Raw genomic sequence first — 16,732 nt, forward strand, 5'->3', positions numbered from 1 at the left:
TACCTTCATATTGTAACACAATAAAGTAACTCAGATGGAAGCCATACCTGTGAGGACACTCAATATTTAAATCTATATTAAAAATATATGCTTTGCTTAGAAGAAACAGAACAGGCTTGGTAATAGAGTTGCTTGTTTTGGTATTTTGCATATTTTATAAAGCCTGACACAAATTTCAAATGCCTTCAAATCCTTCAATAGTAGTTTTTGATCTCAGTGTTCAACAGTGTTCTGCTTTCTAGTATTCATGAGAAGTGATTTTATGAGCTCAGAAAGGAATATGAAGTTAAGCTTCACTGGATTGATTACAATATTCAGAGTACCATGGTTCAGAAGCAGCAAGGTGCTCAAACACTAATGCTACAGGCTTAGTTTTGTCTTATAGATTGGGGTATATGCTAAACATGGACCTGAAGTGCCCCTCTAAGATAAACCATAGTCCTTCTCCCTCCCTCCTTTCTTCAGCATTTTCAGACAGCTTTCAGAAATATAGTAACTTCCCCAGTTTAAGAAGTAAACAGTCAAAGCACCTTGAAAACAAAGATGATCTTTTTTCTTAAAATATGAAAAACTCTGAAGCCAATAAACCACAAAAGCTGCCTTTCTCTTCGTGTATCCTGCTGCCCTACTTCACTTGTGTTCCCTCAAGTGAGATGGGAATAAAGTTGCAGCTGGAATCTACAGAATCTACAGTGGTGAATTGGTGGGATTTACTACGTACTTCAATAGGACCAGACTATTTTTTGGACTGAGGACTTTGAGTCTTCTCTCCAGAAAGCTTAATTACCCAAACTGAGAAAAACTTGGGGGTGAAAAAAAAAGAATATTTTTCACCAGAAGATGCTTTAATGTAAATGAAGCAAACTAAATTCATTTTTATTGAAACCAAATTACTACAAGACTCACAAGAAAGAAAGATTTTCAGCATATTCTGTCTTTGACACCACTCTCAAATTGACTCCTTGATGTGAACGTGTTGTATCAGGACAATTGTATTGATACTGACTCTTATTAGTTTGGGGATTTTTTTGTTTAGTTTTGGTTTTGTAAACCAGAAATCAATTGCACATAGATAGGACAAAAGCACACAGCAAATGAAATACATTTTTTGGTATGTTTTTACAAAGTTGGTTTTGGCATGCTAATTTCAGTTAAAGATGAATAAATATACGTCATCTATTTTTGCACTTGAGTTGTGTTAAGAGCCAATTTTAAATCTGGCCTCAGCCTCAATCATACAGATAGGATAAGGTCCCTTATAAGGTTCCTCTTTTGTCATGTAGTTTCTCCCATAATAGTCCATTCAGGGGTAGGGAACTCAGAGCAGGATAGCTGTTTCATGCAACCTCTTACTTTCTCATCACCAAAAGCTGTTGACGCTTTTCCGCAGTGTAACCAGAAGAGCATAAACTGAAAAAAAAAAGAAAAACAAGAATCTTTGCAATCTGTTTCTCATCACGATTTATCGACTTATACCCATGTGCAATTGATTCACTGGTGGGTGCTCAGGGCAAGATGTGCTGCAGCCCTGAGTACCCATCACTGCAGGCAGGACCCTCCTCCTCAGCTGTTTTGTGGCTCCCTCCCAGGTGGGCAATAGAAAGGGAAGTTGTGGTTGGCAAGTGAAGAGAGCACTGACAGCTGCAGACTGAAGGACTTCATGCCTAAATATTGCTTTCTTGTTCACTAGCGTGGTACAGCAGTTAAATGATCACGGCATCCAAAAAAATTTACTAAGTAAAATTGTACTAAGGAGGGAGAGGGAGAGGGAGAGGGAGAGGGAGAGGGAGAGGGAGAGGGAGAGGGAGAGGGAGAGGGAGAGGGAGAGGGAGAGGGAGAGGGAGAGGGAGAGGGAGAGGGAGAGGGCATTCCCACATATGTGAAAGGAAGGTACAGAATAACAACCAAGGAAGGAGTCAAGTGTCTTCCACTTGAAAGAAAATCGTTGGGAAATGTCCAGTATGTGGACCTACAAAACTGTAAGAAACTGAGGTGAAGATACAGCATTTTTCAAAGAACCACCCCAGAGAATATATGAAATCATACAGAAGTTGGGGTTTTTTTTGTAGGTAACATCAGACATTTAATCCAGCCTAGGGCAGGTATTTACATACTTGTAGCCCTGTGACCTGCACACCAATGCCCCACAGGACTGAGAGCCTCTGGACTCGGCAGGTGAGGACTAGGATAGTCCAGAAACAGGGAATGAGAATGTCTCTGCAAAGAGTCTCACTTCTCTAGAGCAGGACAGAACTGGGCTGAGGGAATGGCTTCTTTGGAAGAGTCCAGGCAATGCCAGCCTAGCAGCCTAGTTGTTCCCGTTGAAGACACTATTTCACAGCTGAGGTTTCAGAGTATTCATAAGACCAGCATCAACAGAGTTCCACTGCCAGCAAAGTGGTACAGCCCCAGCATGGAACTCGCACCTGGATCCAGCCCTAAAAGTTCAAGATTTGCAGGTTGGACATATTTGTGAAATGTCTTTAATCAGAGAAAAGACTGTTCTGTTCATTAAGCTGATAGTAAGGGACTCACAAATTCCAAATTCGCTCCCAGCCTTCTCATTTGATCTCAAACAATTCACTTTGTGTCTGTCCTCTGGTTCTACAGTAAACACTGAAAGATTTTTTCTTTTTTAACCTGTTTACCTGGTCTTTCAGAGCTCAAGGTCTTCAAGATGCTCTTCAGAAATTTTCCCACTGTATGTGGTGTCCTCATATACAGGAGAGTGACTGAGGTTTTCAGGCACTACCTTTCCATAAATATGTAACTGTTGCTGAAACCTAAAAGATCACACTGGAAGCAGAGCTAAGATGACATAAGTTAAAGGTCAAGAAGCTTTTCCAGAAAAGTAAATATTCCAGAAGATATATATCTTGCTTTTTCTTAAACTAAATATTATCTCTTTCTAGTTTTGAGAGGATTAAATGTGGCTTCTAAAAATTTTAAATATTTACAGACAGACTGCCTGAGAGAGCAGCAAAATGCATGTACATAGAAGTCCTTCAAACATTATCCTTCAATAATATCTCTACTAAATTATCATCTGGAAACCTACAAATAAAATCAGGTCTTGCCAATACTGTGTACAAGACTTTGTAACAAGAACATTCTTGTATATCAAAGGGAAGCACTTCTGCCTATGTGCTGTTTTATCAAGGCCATTCAGAACTTGTGATAATTCCAGCAGAATGTAGCTCTTCTTATCCCCTGATTCAAAGAGGTTTTTATTGCAGACTCAGCAGTGTAGGGCCAGCACTTACAGCTGAGTACTCTCATTTTATTCACTAGAGAACAATGGGACACACACAAAATCATGTTCAAATATTCTAGACAGTTACACTTAAAAATAGGAGAGAAATTCCCTGCACATGCTGTGGCTTTCATTGGTTATAAATATTTCTAGTGGTCTGCAAGTGTAAACCTGAAGTGCAAAAAGGATCTTACACAGCATTTTAACAGCTTTACAAATGAAAGAGGCATGTGTTTCCTCTCCTGCTGCCTTTTATTATTTAGTTTTTAATCTATTTTGCCTTTACCCCTATGAAGATCTCAGATAATTTCCCCTGAAAAGTGCTCTTCTCGGAAGGCTAGTGTCATTATGAATATGAGTAGTCAAATTTTTATTCCTGAGCTTTTCAGTATCACAGTAGCTCAAGGGAGCATCTAGATATTGCAGCAAAGCTGGAAATGGTGTTTCAGTACTTGGAATTATTTATGCCTCAAATTGCATTTCTCTGTATTAAATAATTTGAGGTGATCCATAAACACCCAAGTGTCTAAATAAGATCATTCACTTTCAATGTCTTTCTTAGTGCTGACAAAGAATTTCACATGTTCCACACACAAAGTTTGCAGCATTCCCTCATCTACTTTATAGAAAATGTATCACTGTTCAAAGCCCTGGACCAAACCCCATTGGGTTTGCACATCTAGCCACAACTCAATCAGCTGAGAATACTTTTGCTCAGAGGCAAAAAACCAAAAAAACCCAGGGACCCTGTACTAAAATGTCAGTAGCCCTGGCTTTCATTTGCGTCCTCTACAGTTCTACACAAGTGAAGAAGGAAGAAAGAGCTACTGAAGAAAGAGAGTACTGAAAAAAGATGAAACTCCATCAATTCAAATCCATTTTACTTCTGTTCTGACAGAATTGAACTGTCTATAGCAGGGAATTACCTCAATAATTAATCCAGTCTTGTCCAAAAAAACTTAAGAATCAAGGACCTAGAGTTGGAAACTTGACCTTTTTTTTCTCCTAGACATAGTCTATGTAAATCTGCATAATTTTCTATTAATCCTCACATATAATGTAAATGAAATAATCTGTGACCTATATTTTGTCCTCTTAATGCATCTTAATAAAAAGCAGGAACACCAGAGGAGAAATACGACCTACTGGGCTCTTCAAGGACTGCAAATGCTTCATTTAAGGATTTATCTTTTCAAGAAAACAGTACTCATTGTTCCTTCTGAGCTGTCCTGGTCAAGAACAGGAGGTGGCAGGAAATCATTAGGCAAAGGATACATATGGGTCAGAGGTGGTATTTTTGAACTATTATTTTAAAATACTTTGAACTATTTTGAAAACATTTTGGGGAGCTGAAGTACAATTGTGTGCAAGATTCTCTAGACTGACAGATAGCAGCCTGCTCCCTCCCCCTTCCTATGTAGGCACTGACAACCATCTCCTTAGATCATTACTCAGTCTAGCCTGTTTTCTGTGTCAGCATCAAAAGCCTCCTCTTTGCTCAATTTTCCTCTGTAGAACTTCCTATTATCACATCACAAATACAAAATCACTGGCAGCCAAACCTCCCAAACACTGCTATGAATACCACTCTTTTATCTGCTTAACCCTGCTATGGAAAATAATACATTGTGGCCATTTTAATAAGCACCTTTGTGGTCAGACTGTGTCTTTCAAAATGTTCATAAAACTATTCCTTGGCAATACATTTTATAATCAAATTCCTATATTCTGGAATAGTGTATAGACCCATGGAATTTTGTCAAGACACTGACTGAATAATTATGCCAAGCAAATAATAACTATACCAAGCATATGCAATCTATAGAATATTTTTGTATTATTATTTTTAACCATGTTTCTTTCTATCACATTTGTTGCTGCACCCAACTCAAAGTGTACCATCGCTCCATAGCCTGATTCCCAAGTGGGGAAGAAATCAGTTCAAATGTGTCCCACATCTTCCTGTCAGTCAGGCAGCTGCAAGAAGACTCCAGGAGAAGAACTGGAGAATACTCCAGTCTGCTGCAATACCCCTCAAAAGGCATATTTTTGTCACCTTGGTAGACACATCAGTGCACAGGGTAATGTGCCAACTTCCCCTGAGCAACATGAGAGCTGGAGAGTGATGGATGAACACCAGCAAATCCCATGACTCACTTCCCTGAAGAAAAGGGTAAAGAAACCTTTAGAGAAAGCCTAGCCCCGTATTTCAGGACTATCATATCTCTTTCAGAAATCAAGATGTATATCTTCTCCACAAGCCTGCAGAAGTGCCTACCCCCACAGATGAGAAACTGCCTGCCCCACTGTGCCTGCATGGCTTGTGAAAGGAGCACTGTCTTTGCAGGACTCAACCACTGCCACATCAAAGGGTCAATGGACTCTCGCACATGCATATTTATATGCTCCAAATCCTTCAAAACTATTTACATTTCCAAGCCTCTATAAAAGTAGTAGTTTTAGCTATTACTTTTAGCTTTACATTAATAGCTTTGCATGAATGACAATAATAAACAAATAGCAATTTCTATCACTGTGTGTTTTAAAATATAACCTATAGCACATGAACAATGTGCTTGGTTGCACTTTCAGAGATTACTACCAGCGTATCTTTTACATTCTTCAAGCAAGGTGTGAAAATCATGTGGAAGCTTTAAAAGCTCACATTGAATTACTTGATTTATATTCTTCCACATACATTAATTTTTAGTACCATGCAAATATTTCTATTGGCACAGTATGCTCTGCCCCGGAGAATTTAACTGGATTCACAAATTGTTACAATATCCCTCTGTTAATTTAGTTTGTTCACAGTATATATTAATGGATGACTATCTAGTAAGAAAAGATACAAAAAATGTAGTTTGGATAGTAGATAAAGGTCTGTAGCTATTATGGCATTGAAATACTGAAAAAAACTTCAGATAGGTTTTTAGTCTGACTACTCCTAGCTACTGATAGACATTCGTCTGGTTTTATGAAGGGTGTTTTGCACTATGGTTTGCACATATGGCTACAAACCATAGTCTGGACCCAATGATCCAAATAGTTCTCTTCTGCATCTATGTTCCAATAAAAATGCTGTAAAACTAACAATATCAGCAAAAAATGCAAGGTTGAAGGTATCTCTGTCTTTTTTTTACTGCATATAAAAACTCCTCCTTACAAATGACTTAACATACTGAGACAAATGTTGGGTTTCAGGAAAAATAGAATTTAAAGTATTTTAGGAAAGAGCAGCCTTTTTCTCCAAATGAGGAATAAACAGACAGTGTTTGTTAAACCTTTTAATTCAACATAACAAAGTTTTTGCCCTTCTGGTTTAGTTTAATTTTTGTGCTTTCTACCAAACAGGATGAGCTCAAAGCAGTCAAGCATGTATAAAGGTTAAAACACCCTTGAAAGGCTACCCTGTTCTTGCTTATAATCTCCTCCCACAACTCACAAGCCCTGCCTCTTAACTTCTTTAGTATTGGTTTTAGGTGTCCCGGATCTCTGCATATTCCTTTTAAGTTTCTGAAGGGAAAAATGAGAGTGTCTGAGAGGAACCAGGCTATTGAGGACCTTGCAAACAGACAGGTTTTTTTTCAAATATTTATTTTTCTCATCTTGAGGCCTCCAGGTATGTTTGATTTAAGGCACTAAAAGAGCAACCATTCCAGCGGGTAGAAACTTTTTCACTAAGCAAACAAGCGCAAGGATTAGAACATTAGAACCCTAAAAGTGCTCATGTTGCATCACGCTTTGTGTTAGCTAAAATTTTCCTGCTAACCAGCTCAAATGATTTTCCAAGTCAGCTGAACAATCTCACAGATATTTTTGTGTCATGTTACTAGGAACTCTGATACATAAATGGATCTCATTAGAAAGTGGGTGCTCATTTCTAGTGATAACTTTTGCTAGGTTGAGAGACATCTGCAAATATTATCTATTGGTTTATTTTTGTACAAAACCTGCTCTGCATACACACATGCTTTGTTCAAATAAAAGCTATGGAGACATACGTATTCAGACCTTGGTTGTAGAATTGTGCAAGTGGTTTTTTAAAGGCTAAATAAAGGTCTTTGCATATAGTGGGCACATGAAAATGTCCTGAGGGACTGCATGATGTGTTTTAGCAACACCGCTCCAAGAAAAGGCAACAGTAGCCTACAGCCAAAACCCCTTTGAATAATTTATCTGGAAGATCATTGAGAAAAATGAGTGGGAAGCATGTGAAAAAAAATCCCATAAAAGCTCCCTGTTAAGGGAATGAAAGCATAGTTGTTCAAGGAGCAAAAATGACACTGATGCCCTCCAGTAACATGGAAGACATTGAAAGCCATGGTCCACAACGTCCAAAATACTTAATATATTCTGGTTTTATTTTGTAAGGAAGAGACATTTCAGAGGTATGGTACATCAAGCTCTTACATAGAAACAGAGGCAGAAGTCCTTCCCTTTTCAGTGATACTAAAAGCTAGCAGGATGAGCTTATTAAAGCTCAGGCTCCCCAAAACTGTTGAATGTTTGCATCTTTAGTTGCCTTCTTCATCCCACAGTCTTTCCCATTAACTCCAGCTTTTCAATATTTCAGTATTACTGCCAGGGAAGTAGCAAATCTCTGTAGAGTTCAACTCAGTATAACTCTTTTTCAAAATTCTCTGCTATTGTCATCTAAAGCTGTGCAAAACCTGTTGAAAAAAATTTAAAGCTTTAAGCACTGACCTGGTACATTCCTATCAAGTCAAAAATATTAATGGCTTTTAGAGAAAACACACTAAATCCTGGAGAAATTTGCCCATCCAGGAGAGTGCCAGACCAACTAGGAACTGCAGAAGCCAGTAAAGGGGATATCCAACAGACATTTGAAAGTCTGAAAAGACAGCAGTACCCCATTCTGTGGCTGCAGAGAAGACAGAGAACAGGGCAGCCCAAACTGCTCAGACTCATGCCTGAAGTTGGAATAGTTCTCTGAACCTGAGAGACTTGGTGGCAAACAGTTTAAGTCGCCTTTTATTACCATGCCTGATGATGTGCCTTAAGAATGTGGCAAACATTTCCATTCTCGGGTCACCATTACCCCAGTAGACATGAATTTCTTGCTGAGTGTTTCAGAAAGAGCCATTATCTCTGCATTACACTATTATTTTTTTGCTCGAAATTTCAATATATTTGGACTTCCATCATACCACTAATACACACACATGTATACAAATATGTATATGCATATATATGTGTGTATATAAAAAAATGCATATACATACATCTATATGTATATTTTTTTTTTTTCAGTAGTGGATCTCCATCCTGGCCTGCCAAAGAGTAGAACAGGACAAGAACATTAGTGCTGTCTGCCTGCATGAGTGCTTGAAGTACCTTTTAAAATAGGAATCCATTACTTTATGTTTTGTTGTTTGTTTGGGTTTTCTTTAAGAGAGGAACACTTCAATATTGTACATTTTCTATGCAAAATATTGTTCCTCTCACCCTACCTGAAAAATTTGGCCGTATGCTTAGTACTCCAAAAAAATTCAATTGAATTTTTTGAAGACTAACATCTTGCCCTCTTCTCCATACTAAGAAAACAAACAAAAAAAGTTTGAAGTATTACAAGTGTAAAAGAAAGATATTTCTTAAGATGGTTAAAAGCAGAGCAGTGTCTGGTCCAGCAAAACATAGGCCCCAACAATGGAAAACTTTTGCAATATAATTAAATATTCTTTAAATTGTATTCTTTTTGTTTAGGGCAAGCTGATATAATGCTTTGTCTCAAGGTTTAGGTTTTTTAAGTAACTGGAAATGATGATTAAGATTTTCATAGCAAGAGCTGATGGACTGTGATGATGTGAAAAGAAGCAAATTATGGTTTCAATATGTTAAGACATTCCCCAAGGAAACTAGATAAGGGTGCACTGCAAATCAAGCACAGATTGTTGGGTGATGAGCAGCACAGACCTGTGCTTACTAAATAATGTTCTCAGTCATCTCAGTAACATTTGACTCATAAAAAGAAGCAGTGATTTGGTTAGAGCAGACATGCAGCAGAAACTACATAGTTGGTGGTCTCAGCTTTTGCAGACTGCTGCTTTAACACAGTCAAATAGAACAAAAATCTGGTGATTTATTGTTGGAATACATTTCACTCTCTGGGCTGGATGCCATGAAGTTAGGGTCAGGGCTCTGTGGGCTGCACTAAACATATCTTGTTCAAACCAACAGGCACATCTTACTCCTAATCTTCACACACTGTCCATTAGAGTCTCCCTGGCCCTACTCTACCCATTATTTACTGCAGACCTCCACATATTAAGAAAGTAAAAATACTGTCTACCAAAATGTCACACAGTTTTTTCATCCATGGTCAAATGCATAGCTGGCCCTGAAAATCAGAACCATGTGAGAGTGAGCAGAAAATATGTCATTACACTCTTGGGTTTAAAATAACATGTCTAGCTGTATTTCACATCACAAACAGCGATGCCCTAAAATCTTGGGACATACTCATGCAATGCAAGTATTCTCCCTGTGTAAAGGCAGACCTGACACAAGGTAAAATTTTCCTGTAGAGAGAGTGGTAAGCCTGCTGCAGCCCTGCCTGCTGTCCTGAGGTGAAGCAACAGGCAGCAGCCTCCTCTGAAAGAGGAAATGCATCCTGGGGTGTCACCACTAGGGTCAGAAAGACAGCTGAAAGTTCTGACTTCAAAACATGACCATCAGCTCATAATGATTGGTTTTATGGTTGTCAGATTAATAAAATAAAAAACAAAAAAACCCCAAACAAAACAAAACAAAAAAAACCCCAAACCAACCCAACAAACAAACCCCCCAAAAGAAACAAAAAAACCCCCCAACAAACTTTGCCAGTAAGGGATAAATGAATAGCCTTCAAAACTAAGAATCAAAACTCCACCAAACTAGGTCTCCTGAGATGGCAGATTAATTCAGCAGTGCCCTCTGAATCATTTTGGTGCCAAGATAAGATGAAACAGTGATCTGCATAGCAGGCAACTATGCATAAACTCTCCTTGCTGAGCTCATCAAAACTACCCAGACTACAACTCCAGAGTTTTGGCTAGAACTTTCTACTGCTCTATTTACCCTCACTAATTCTTTATATTAATAGAGAGACTACAATTACAGCAGAGTAAGATGCTAGCCAGGATTCCAGTTACAATCCTTATTTGATAGGAAGATAATATGATTACACTCAAATTCTAGCAAAGCTACGTGGGGAGTATTGGCAACCTCTTGTAAAGCAGAAACGTATCAAGTGATGTGAATAAGAGGCTCAGGCTCTAAACAGCAAGGCTTCATCCAAATACTTGTAATCAATGCCTGTGTCCTGCTGTTCTTCAGCTACTCTGTCACAGATATCACCCACTCTATCTTTAAAAATAATTAGCACCATCAATCATATTTGCTTAAAACACAAACAGGATAAAGGAGCTGGAAGTAGCTTAACAAATGAAAAAGTTTTTATATGTAAATTATATCAATACATTAGAATGTATAATTCCACAACATTATTCACTGTAGTATCATTATTCCTTAATGTGTGTGAAAGAGCCATGGGAACCCACAAGCATCCTCTTCTCTGTGGTGTTTCTTAGGAGATGTCACATTGAAATCCTCTCCCACACCGCTGTGCTCATTAGTTTGAGGAATATTGCAGCCAGAGGGAGTGTTGTGGCTGGTTGTTTAAGAAAAAGGCAACCCACACTGGTGTGGCTGCAGCTTAGCAAGTAAACAGTGTTAACACACAGGCACTGCAAAGTAGCTTAATTCCAGTCTATTTCTGGTACTTTGTTGGTGTGTGGTAGCAGCCAAGACTAAATAGTTTTCATACCAGTGCTTTCATTAGCTTAGGAATTCTCAAGGAATATATTAATTCCAAATTACCAGAGATAAAACATGACTTGTAAGTGTAAAGACCAATGAATGAACACTGCACATTTTCAAAACAGGATAAGGTAAATGTGGCACCTAGATTCGGGTCAAATCCAGTCTTACTACACAGTCACTACATTTGAACCTCGCACTCTTTTTTCCTCTAAAGTTCAGCATATTCACAATGGATCATTTTCCAAGAATTCAGCTGTTTTCTTCTCCTAGCTGGAAAAACTACCTGCAAATATAATTTCCTGGATATTATTTGACAAACATTTTCAGCTACATTTTTTGTCTCTAAATATTTGTAGACATATGGAGTCATTACAAATATTGAATTTTTATTCTCTAAATGTTATTGACTAATACAGTAAAACTGGTCAGAAGCACTGTTCTCTCCCCCCTCTCCTGGGGAGGTGTTCAGCCCATTCTGACATGAGTGGTATAATCTGCTACACCCTGAAATTAGTTTTCTGTTAATAGTATTAACAACCTTCACTTTTACAAGGTGTCTGGTGCTGCAAAAGCTTGCAAAGAGCAGCCTTGATATATTATCATTATACCAGAAATTATAAAATAAAGCAAAAGTTATGGAAAATCCAGAGGAAAAAACCAGTGAATTACTTTGCTTTTCTTCTTTATTTATGCAACATTCTTCTCAGAAACATTTAATTCTGTTTTCTCTCTGTTAGAAAAAATATACCAACACCACATGTGGAACATCATCTTGAGTAAGGAAAAACTGGTGTATGCAAGACAAGCTTGAGATATGTAAGAAAACATTAACAAAATTTTGAATTAATTTCAATTTAAAAGTTATTTTAGTTTTCATCATTTACTGTTGTGAGTAAAGAAATCATAGTACTAAATCTGAGAATGAAGAAATACAGAAAGTAATAAGAAAGCTGGTGGCTAAAAACTAACCAAAACATAAAATTTGAAACTCCTATGATTTTATATTATTGACTGCATATAAAATTTTGAGCTCTATTAGAAATAAGACTCCCAGAGTTTTGATCAAATTCTTTAATACTAGAATCAGTATATGAAGCTAAAGAACTATCTGGAGAGTGAAATAGCTTAGAGTTTGATATCTAGATTTGTACAGCTGGTAGCATTTGAAAGTTTACTCTCGTGCAATAAAAATCTTCCAATGAACTGAAATCTGCACTGAATAATCTCCAAATAATAACCCACTGTTGCTTTAAAATAAGTCTTCTCTCTAAACAGGATTTTAAAACACTGATCAAATCACTGTAGACATGTTAAGAGTGTTTGGCACTTTCTCCTCTTGGAGATTTCATGCTGTAATAGAAGGAATAGTAGCATGAGAGAAAAAACTACTCATGTGAGAAGGAGGAATATAAGCATGTGAGAACAAAGCATGACATAGGTGAATCTGCACAACTGCCTAACATTATAAACTCCAGTCATGCTTTAAAAAGAAAAAAGTATGTATACTCAGCTAAAAAAAAAAAAAAAGATAAATGACAATGATAATCAGCATCTAAATCACATTATATATTGGCCTATACATATGGAGAATTCAAGATAAATATTTTAATTTTTCTTTCTCTTTCAATTAGGCATTAAATGTCCACTTGGGAGTCTTGGAAAATTTTCTGCAGACAAAGGAAGCAGCTCCAAAATGAAAATGCAGTCTCCTTTCATGAGAGCTTTCAGTGTTCTCAAACAAATCCCTTGTCTGACATAATTTACCAGAAAAGTGTATTGGTTTTAGTATTATTCAGACAGGATTCATAGAACATGTTTTATATCTGACATTAAACTAAATTATGATAGAACATTAAGATTACATTATAACATTTTGGCTTTCTGACAGCCTAAGACACCTGTTCTGAATAACAAATCCTCTTGACTCTGAAAGTTGCTTTCCTTAAACTTCTAATAAAAAAATCTTTTGAGTGCTTAAAATTCACTGCTTCCAAAAAAAAAAAAAAAAAATTTCCAAACTTAGTTACCTGCATACTCCTGCAAAACAAGCACGAAACAGTTGAAAGTGGAGTGGCTTTATTCAGAGAAATAGCTGTAGGAAATCACGAGTTTCCACCTCCCAAAGGTTGAGTGGCTGAAAAGGAAAGATTAATTATCCTTCAAAGGTGCCTGTTTCTATAAAGGGAGCCAAGGGTAACAAGCCTATACTTAACATGTAAATATCTGAAGGCAAGTTAGAAACCCTTCTCCTGTGACAGATTTTAACCCTTTGCTGTAACTACCTTTCTAGTGCAGCTTGCAGGATTTTATTTAGGGCAAATCTGATGCCTTAAGTTTTAGCTTTCATATTTTTCAGATTCTGTACTGCCTTAGTGTGTGACTCTGAACTTCATATAAAGTGTTAGCAAGTTCACTTTAGTTTAGTTTGACAAGTTCACAGTTTAGTTTGACAAACACTGCTTTTCCAGCCTAAGAACCATGGACATCTTTGCAGCTTTAGGCTCAAGAAGTGTAAACAGCAGCAAATTGAGGAGAGCAAAGCAGGAGGATGGGACTTTGTTGTTATCCTATTGTAAAGGTTTCATACCTTCTCAGTGGTTTCTCATGAGCAGCTCCTCACAGCACTGACTCCACCTTCTCAGCACAAGCAACAAACTCCATCTCCCCCCTCAATCAGCCAACCTGCTCTTTTATAATACCCCTCTTAATTGGATCCAGCTGTGGCCTATTAAGAGCAGGCTTGTTCTTAATGCTTGATAATTAGCACAGCTGTAACTCCTTAGGGGCCAGATTACCTTCACCACTGTCTCTATTCTCCTACCTTCTATCTAACCACAATTCCCCCTTTTCTTTTAATTACAAGTTTTCCATTCTTTTAAAGTCTTATAGAATGATTTCCAAGTGGTAGCCAAATCTGCAGCTGCCTTGCCCCCTTTTTGACACTATAGGACTTCATAACCTGAAGGTGTAATTGGACAATTGACCCCAATATGTAAATGGACCAAAACTTATAAAAGTGTGAAAACTCATGACCAGGTGTCCATCTTGGGCAGAGCCCTGGCTGGGCTCTTGTGCTGCCCAAGGTGTATCCTTTGAAGGCCTTTCAGTAAATACCTACTTTATTCCTTTAACTCTGCCCAGCCTCTGTTCCAAGTCAGCCTCTTTAGGCATCAAGTCAAGCACAAGATACTTCAGTAAGAATGCCCTTTCTCTATATTTTTTGAAATAGATAAGTAATAAATTTAAAGCCTTCCCCAATCTTTTACCAAGAAACTTAATAAAAAACTGTATTAAATTGCCCAGAAAAAGTGTGAAATCCTCCAAGACCTCAAGTCAAGGAAATATCTCACAGAAGCACCATAAGTTGTTCTAATCCTTGCAGCTTGACTAGATGACCAATAAGGCTCCCTTCCAGCTTTGCATGTTTCCATGGAATAAAAAAACCCCATAAATTATTAATTTTGCCAAACTTTCCAACATCTTCAGACTCAATAGGAACACTGCATTTTTGCTAAAGCAGATTTCCTCTAACCATAAACAAATCGGTGTCTATATAGATCTCTTTCTACATCTCTGCTCCCATTGAATATGTTCCCAGGGGATTTATCTTCACAAGAAATTTTCTTGAGCAGAACCACCCCTGTTTCCATGACATTCACAGTTCCACATTTAGCTAAAGCAGTAGAGACCACACTCCCCTCCTCCAACAGATATCTTTGTTGGTATTACAGAAAAAGAATGCAGTTGTTCTATTTGTTTTTCCACTGTCTGCTTTGTCAGAAAAAATGGAAGCAAGACTGCCAATAACAACAATAACACGCAACATTTCCTGTTCTATCTTCTAGAAGGGAGTGACACTTTCTAAAACTCTGTTGGAAGTGTATTTGTCTAAAGACTGAAACAAACCCCAAAACTGTAGGGTTTAGGTCCCTTTAAAAGATATATCATGCACAGTGGCTAAGAGGGTCAGAAGTTACAAAGAAGATCTCTGTGACGGCTACGTTGACCACAGTTGCCTGCTCTTGCTAGTATAACACTAAATGTTCACCTTTGACAGGTATAGGTGGATCACTCCCCTTTGACACAGGCTTTCCTTTGATTTCTAACTTTTTCAATGAGAACTTCGTTCCCTGCTTGGTCTCTACAGGTGTAGGGTGACTCCCTTCTCCTCCTGAAGACTGAGAAGGCATTTTACAGCTCCGTCTCCAACAGATGTGTTCAAGCATAGTCTAAGGTCTCACTTTAGATGCGGTCCCCATACATTTATCAGGTAGCAAAAATGATTACTGGTCCCGTTTTTTTGGGGTTTTTTTTTTGTTTTGGGAGCGGATGAGACGAAGGTTATAGGGTTTTTCTAGACCATGGGGACATATTAAGTATCCATCTGTTTGTAGTGTGGCCTCTTTTCAAGTGAGGAATCCATTAAATACAAACCTTCCTGACGACATGGCACTTATGAAGCAGTTTCACAGATTGCCACAGACAACAAACTATGAACTATCAAAAACAAGCTAATACTGGAATTAAGAAAGTATAAACAAAGAACTCTGAGGGTAGATCAAAGGTTTTTCTGGAAGACTAAGCCCACACAGTAAGGTCTAATCTGAATCACAGCAGTAGCCATTGCAGCTCTACAACATGAAACAGGAGGAATCAATCAAAGGCAAGGTGAGCCAATACAGGGACTGGAAGATAAAAAGTGTTCACAGGCAGGTCAACACACATACACATGTGGAACCAACAACTGGACACTTCGCTTCAGGAGAATCTTAGTTTATAAAAGTAGAAAGGCTAAGCAGTTGAGGGGAAAAGGAAATGGAAAGGGAATGACTTATTCAGGTGTATTCAGCCATCTTCTGACACAAAACATGGTCTACATTCTTCTTCCCAAATTTTCTGCTCAGGGAAAATGAAATTAAGAAAAAAAAGATTCAGACACTTAACAGGAAATAACATGTTTCTCTCCATTCTATTCTGTTGTCCTCCTACTGGTTTGTGTGTCCATCTTTAAAGACCAGCCTCCCACTGTAGAGGACTAATGACTCTTTGCTTGTCTTGAGTACTGTTGCCTCTTTCTTGTTGAGTGGTCCCTCAATACACAGGTGTGACAAACAAGCCCATTCTCCATTAGATCAAGAATCCCTCCAATTCAAGAAGCAGATATTGGTAGGGTTTGCTTTGTTTTTTTATGCCTTTGTTTGCTAGTTTCTTCTCTCTGAACAAAATGTACTGAAACTGAAAATAATTAAAAAAAGCCCAAAAAAACCCCCCAAAAAGTACAAGTTTACTTTCTTCTAAAAACTATTCCTGACTATCCAGATCAGAACAATTTGTCTTTTAATGGCTATTGAACTTGAAGCTTTGAATTGTAAGCAAATGAATGAACACATGAACATTGCAACTTCCTTCTATGAAGAAAGGGCAGGTGGATTGCATCACATTTTCACTGATCAAAATAAGGAGCAGCTCAAATGCAAATAAAGACAGCATTGAAGGGAGATCATAATTACTGTCCAAAAAACTCTGTTCATTTTTCAGCTGTCACAATCCCCATTCAGCCAGATGTTATTTATTTTTCATTGTCCTTAATGGCTGTCTTGTAATAGAGAATTGTCAGGATTTTGGCTTTTTGATCTCTTCCTAGATAAACATTTC

At 37.8% G+C, this 16,732-nt stretch overlaps 1 long non-coding RNA gene across 1 annotated transcript; it reads right to left on the minus strand.

Annotated features, from left to right (window-relative positions):
• Window positions 1–7,616: 7,616 nt before the first annotated feature.
• LOC135298005 (uncharacterized) lies at window positions 7,617–13,743 on the minus strand. The gene is made up of 3 exons (XR_010359964.1): window positions 13,665–13,743; window positions 13,105–13,211; window positions 7,617–7,926 (listed from the first exon to the last, which is right to left on the minus strand). It is a non-coding gene; the product is annotated as an uncharacterized LOC135298005 (long non-coding RNA).
• Window positions 13,744–16,732: the final 2,989 nt, after the last annotated feature.

Source organism: Passer domesticus, chromosome 3 (genome assembly GCF_036417665.1).
Source record: "Passer domesticus isolate bPasDom1 chromosome 3, bPasDom1.hap1, whole genome shotgun sequence".
Classification (NCBI taxonomy): Eukaryota; Metazoa; Chordata; class Aves; order Passeriformes; family Passeridae; genus Passer; species Passer domesticus.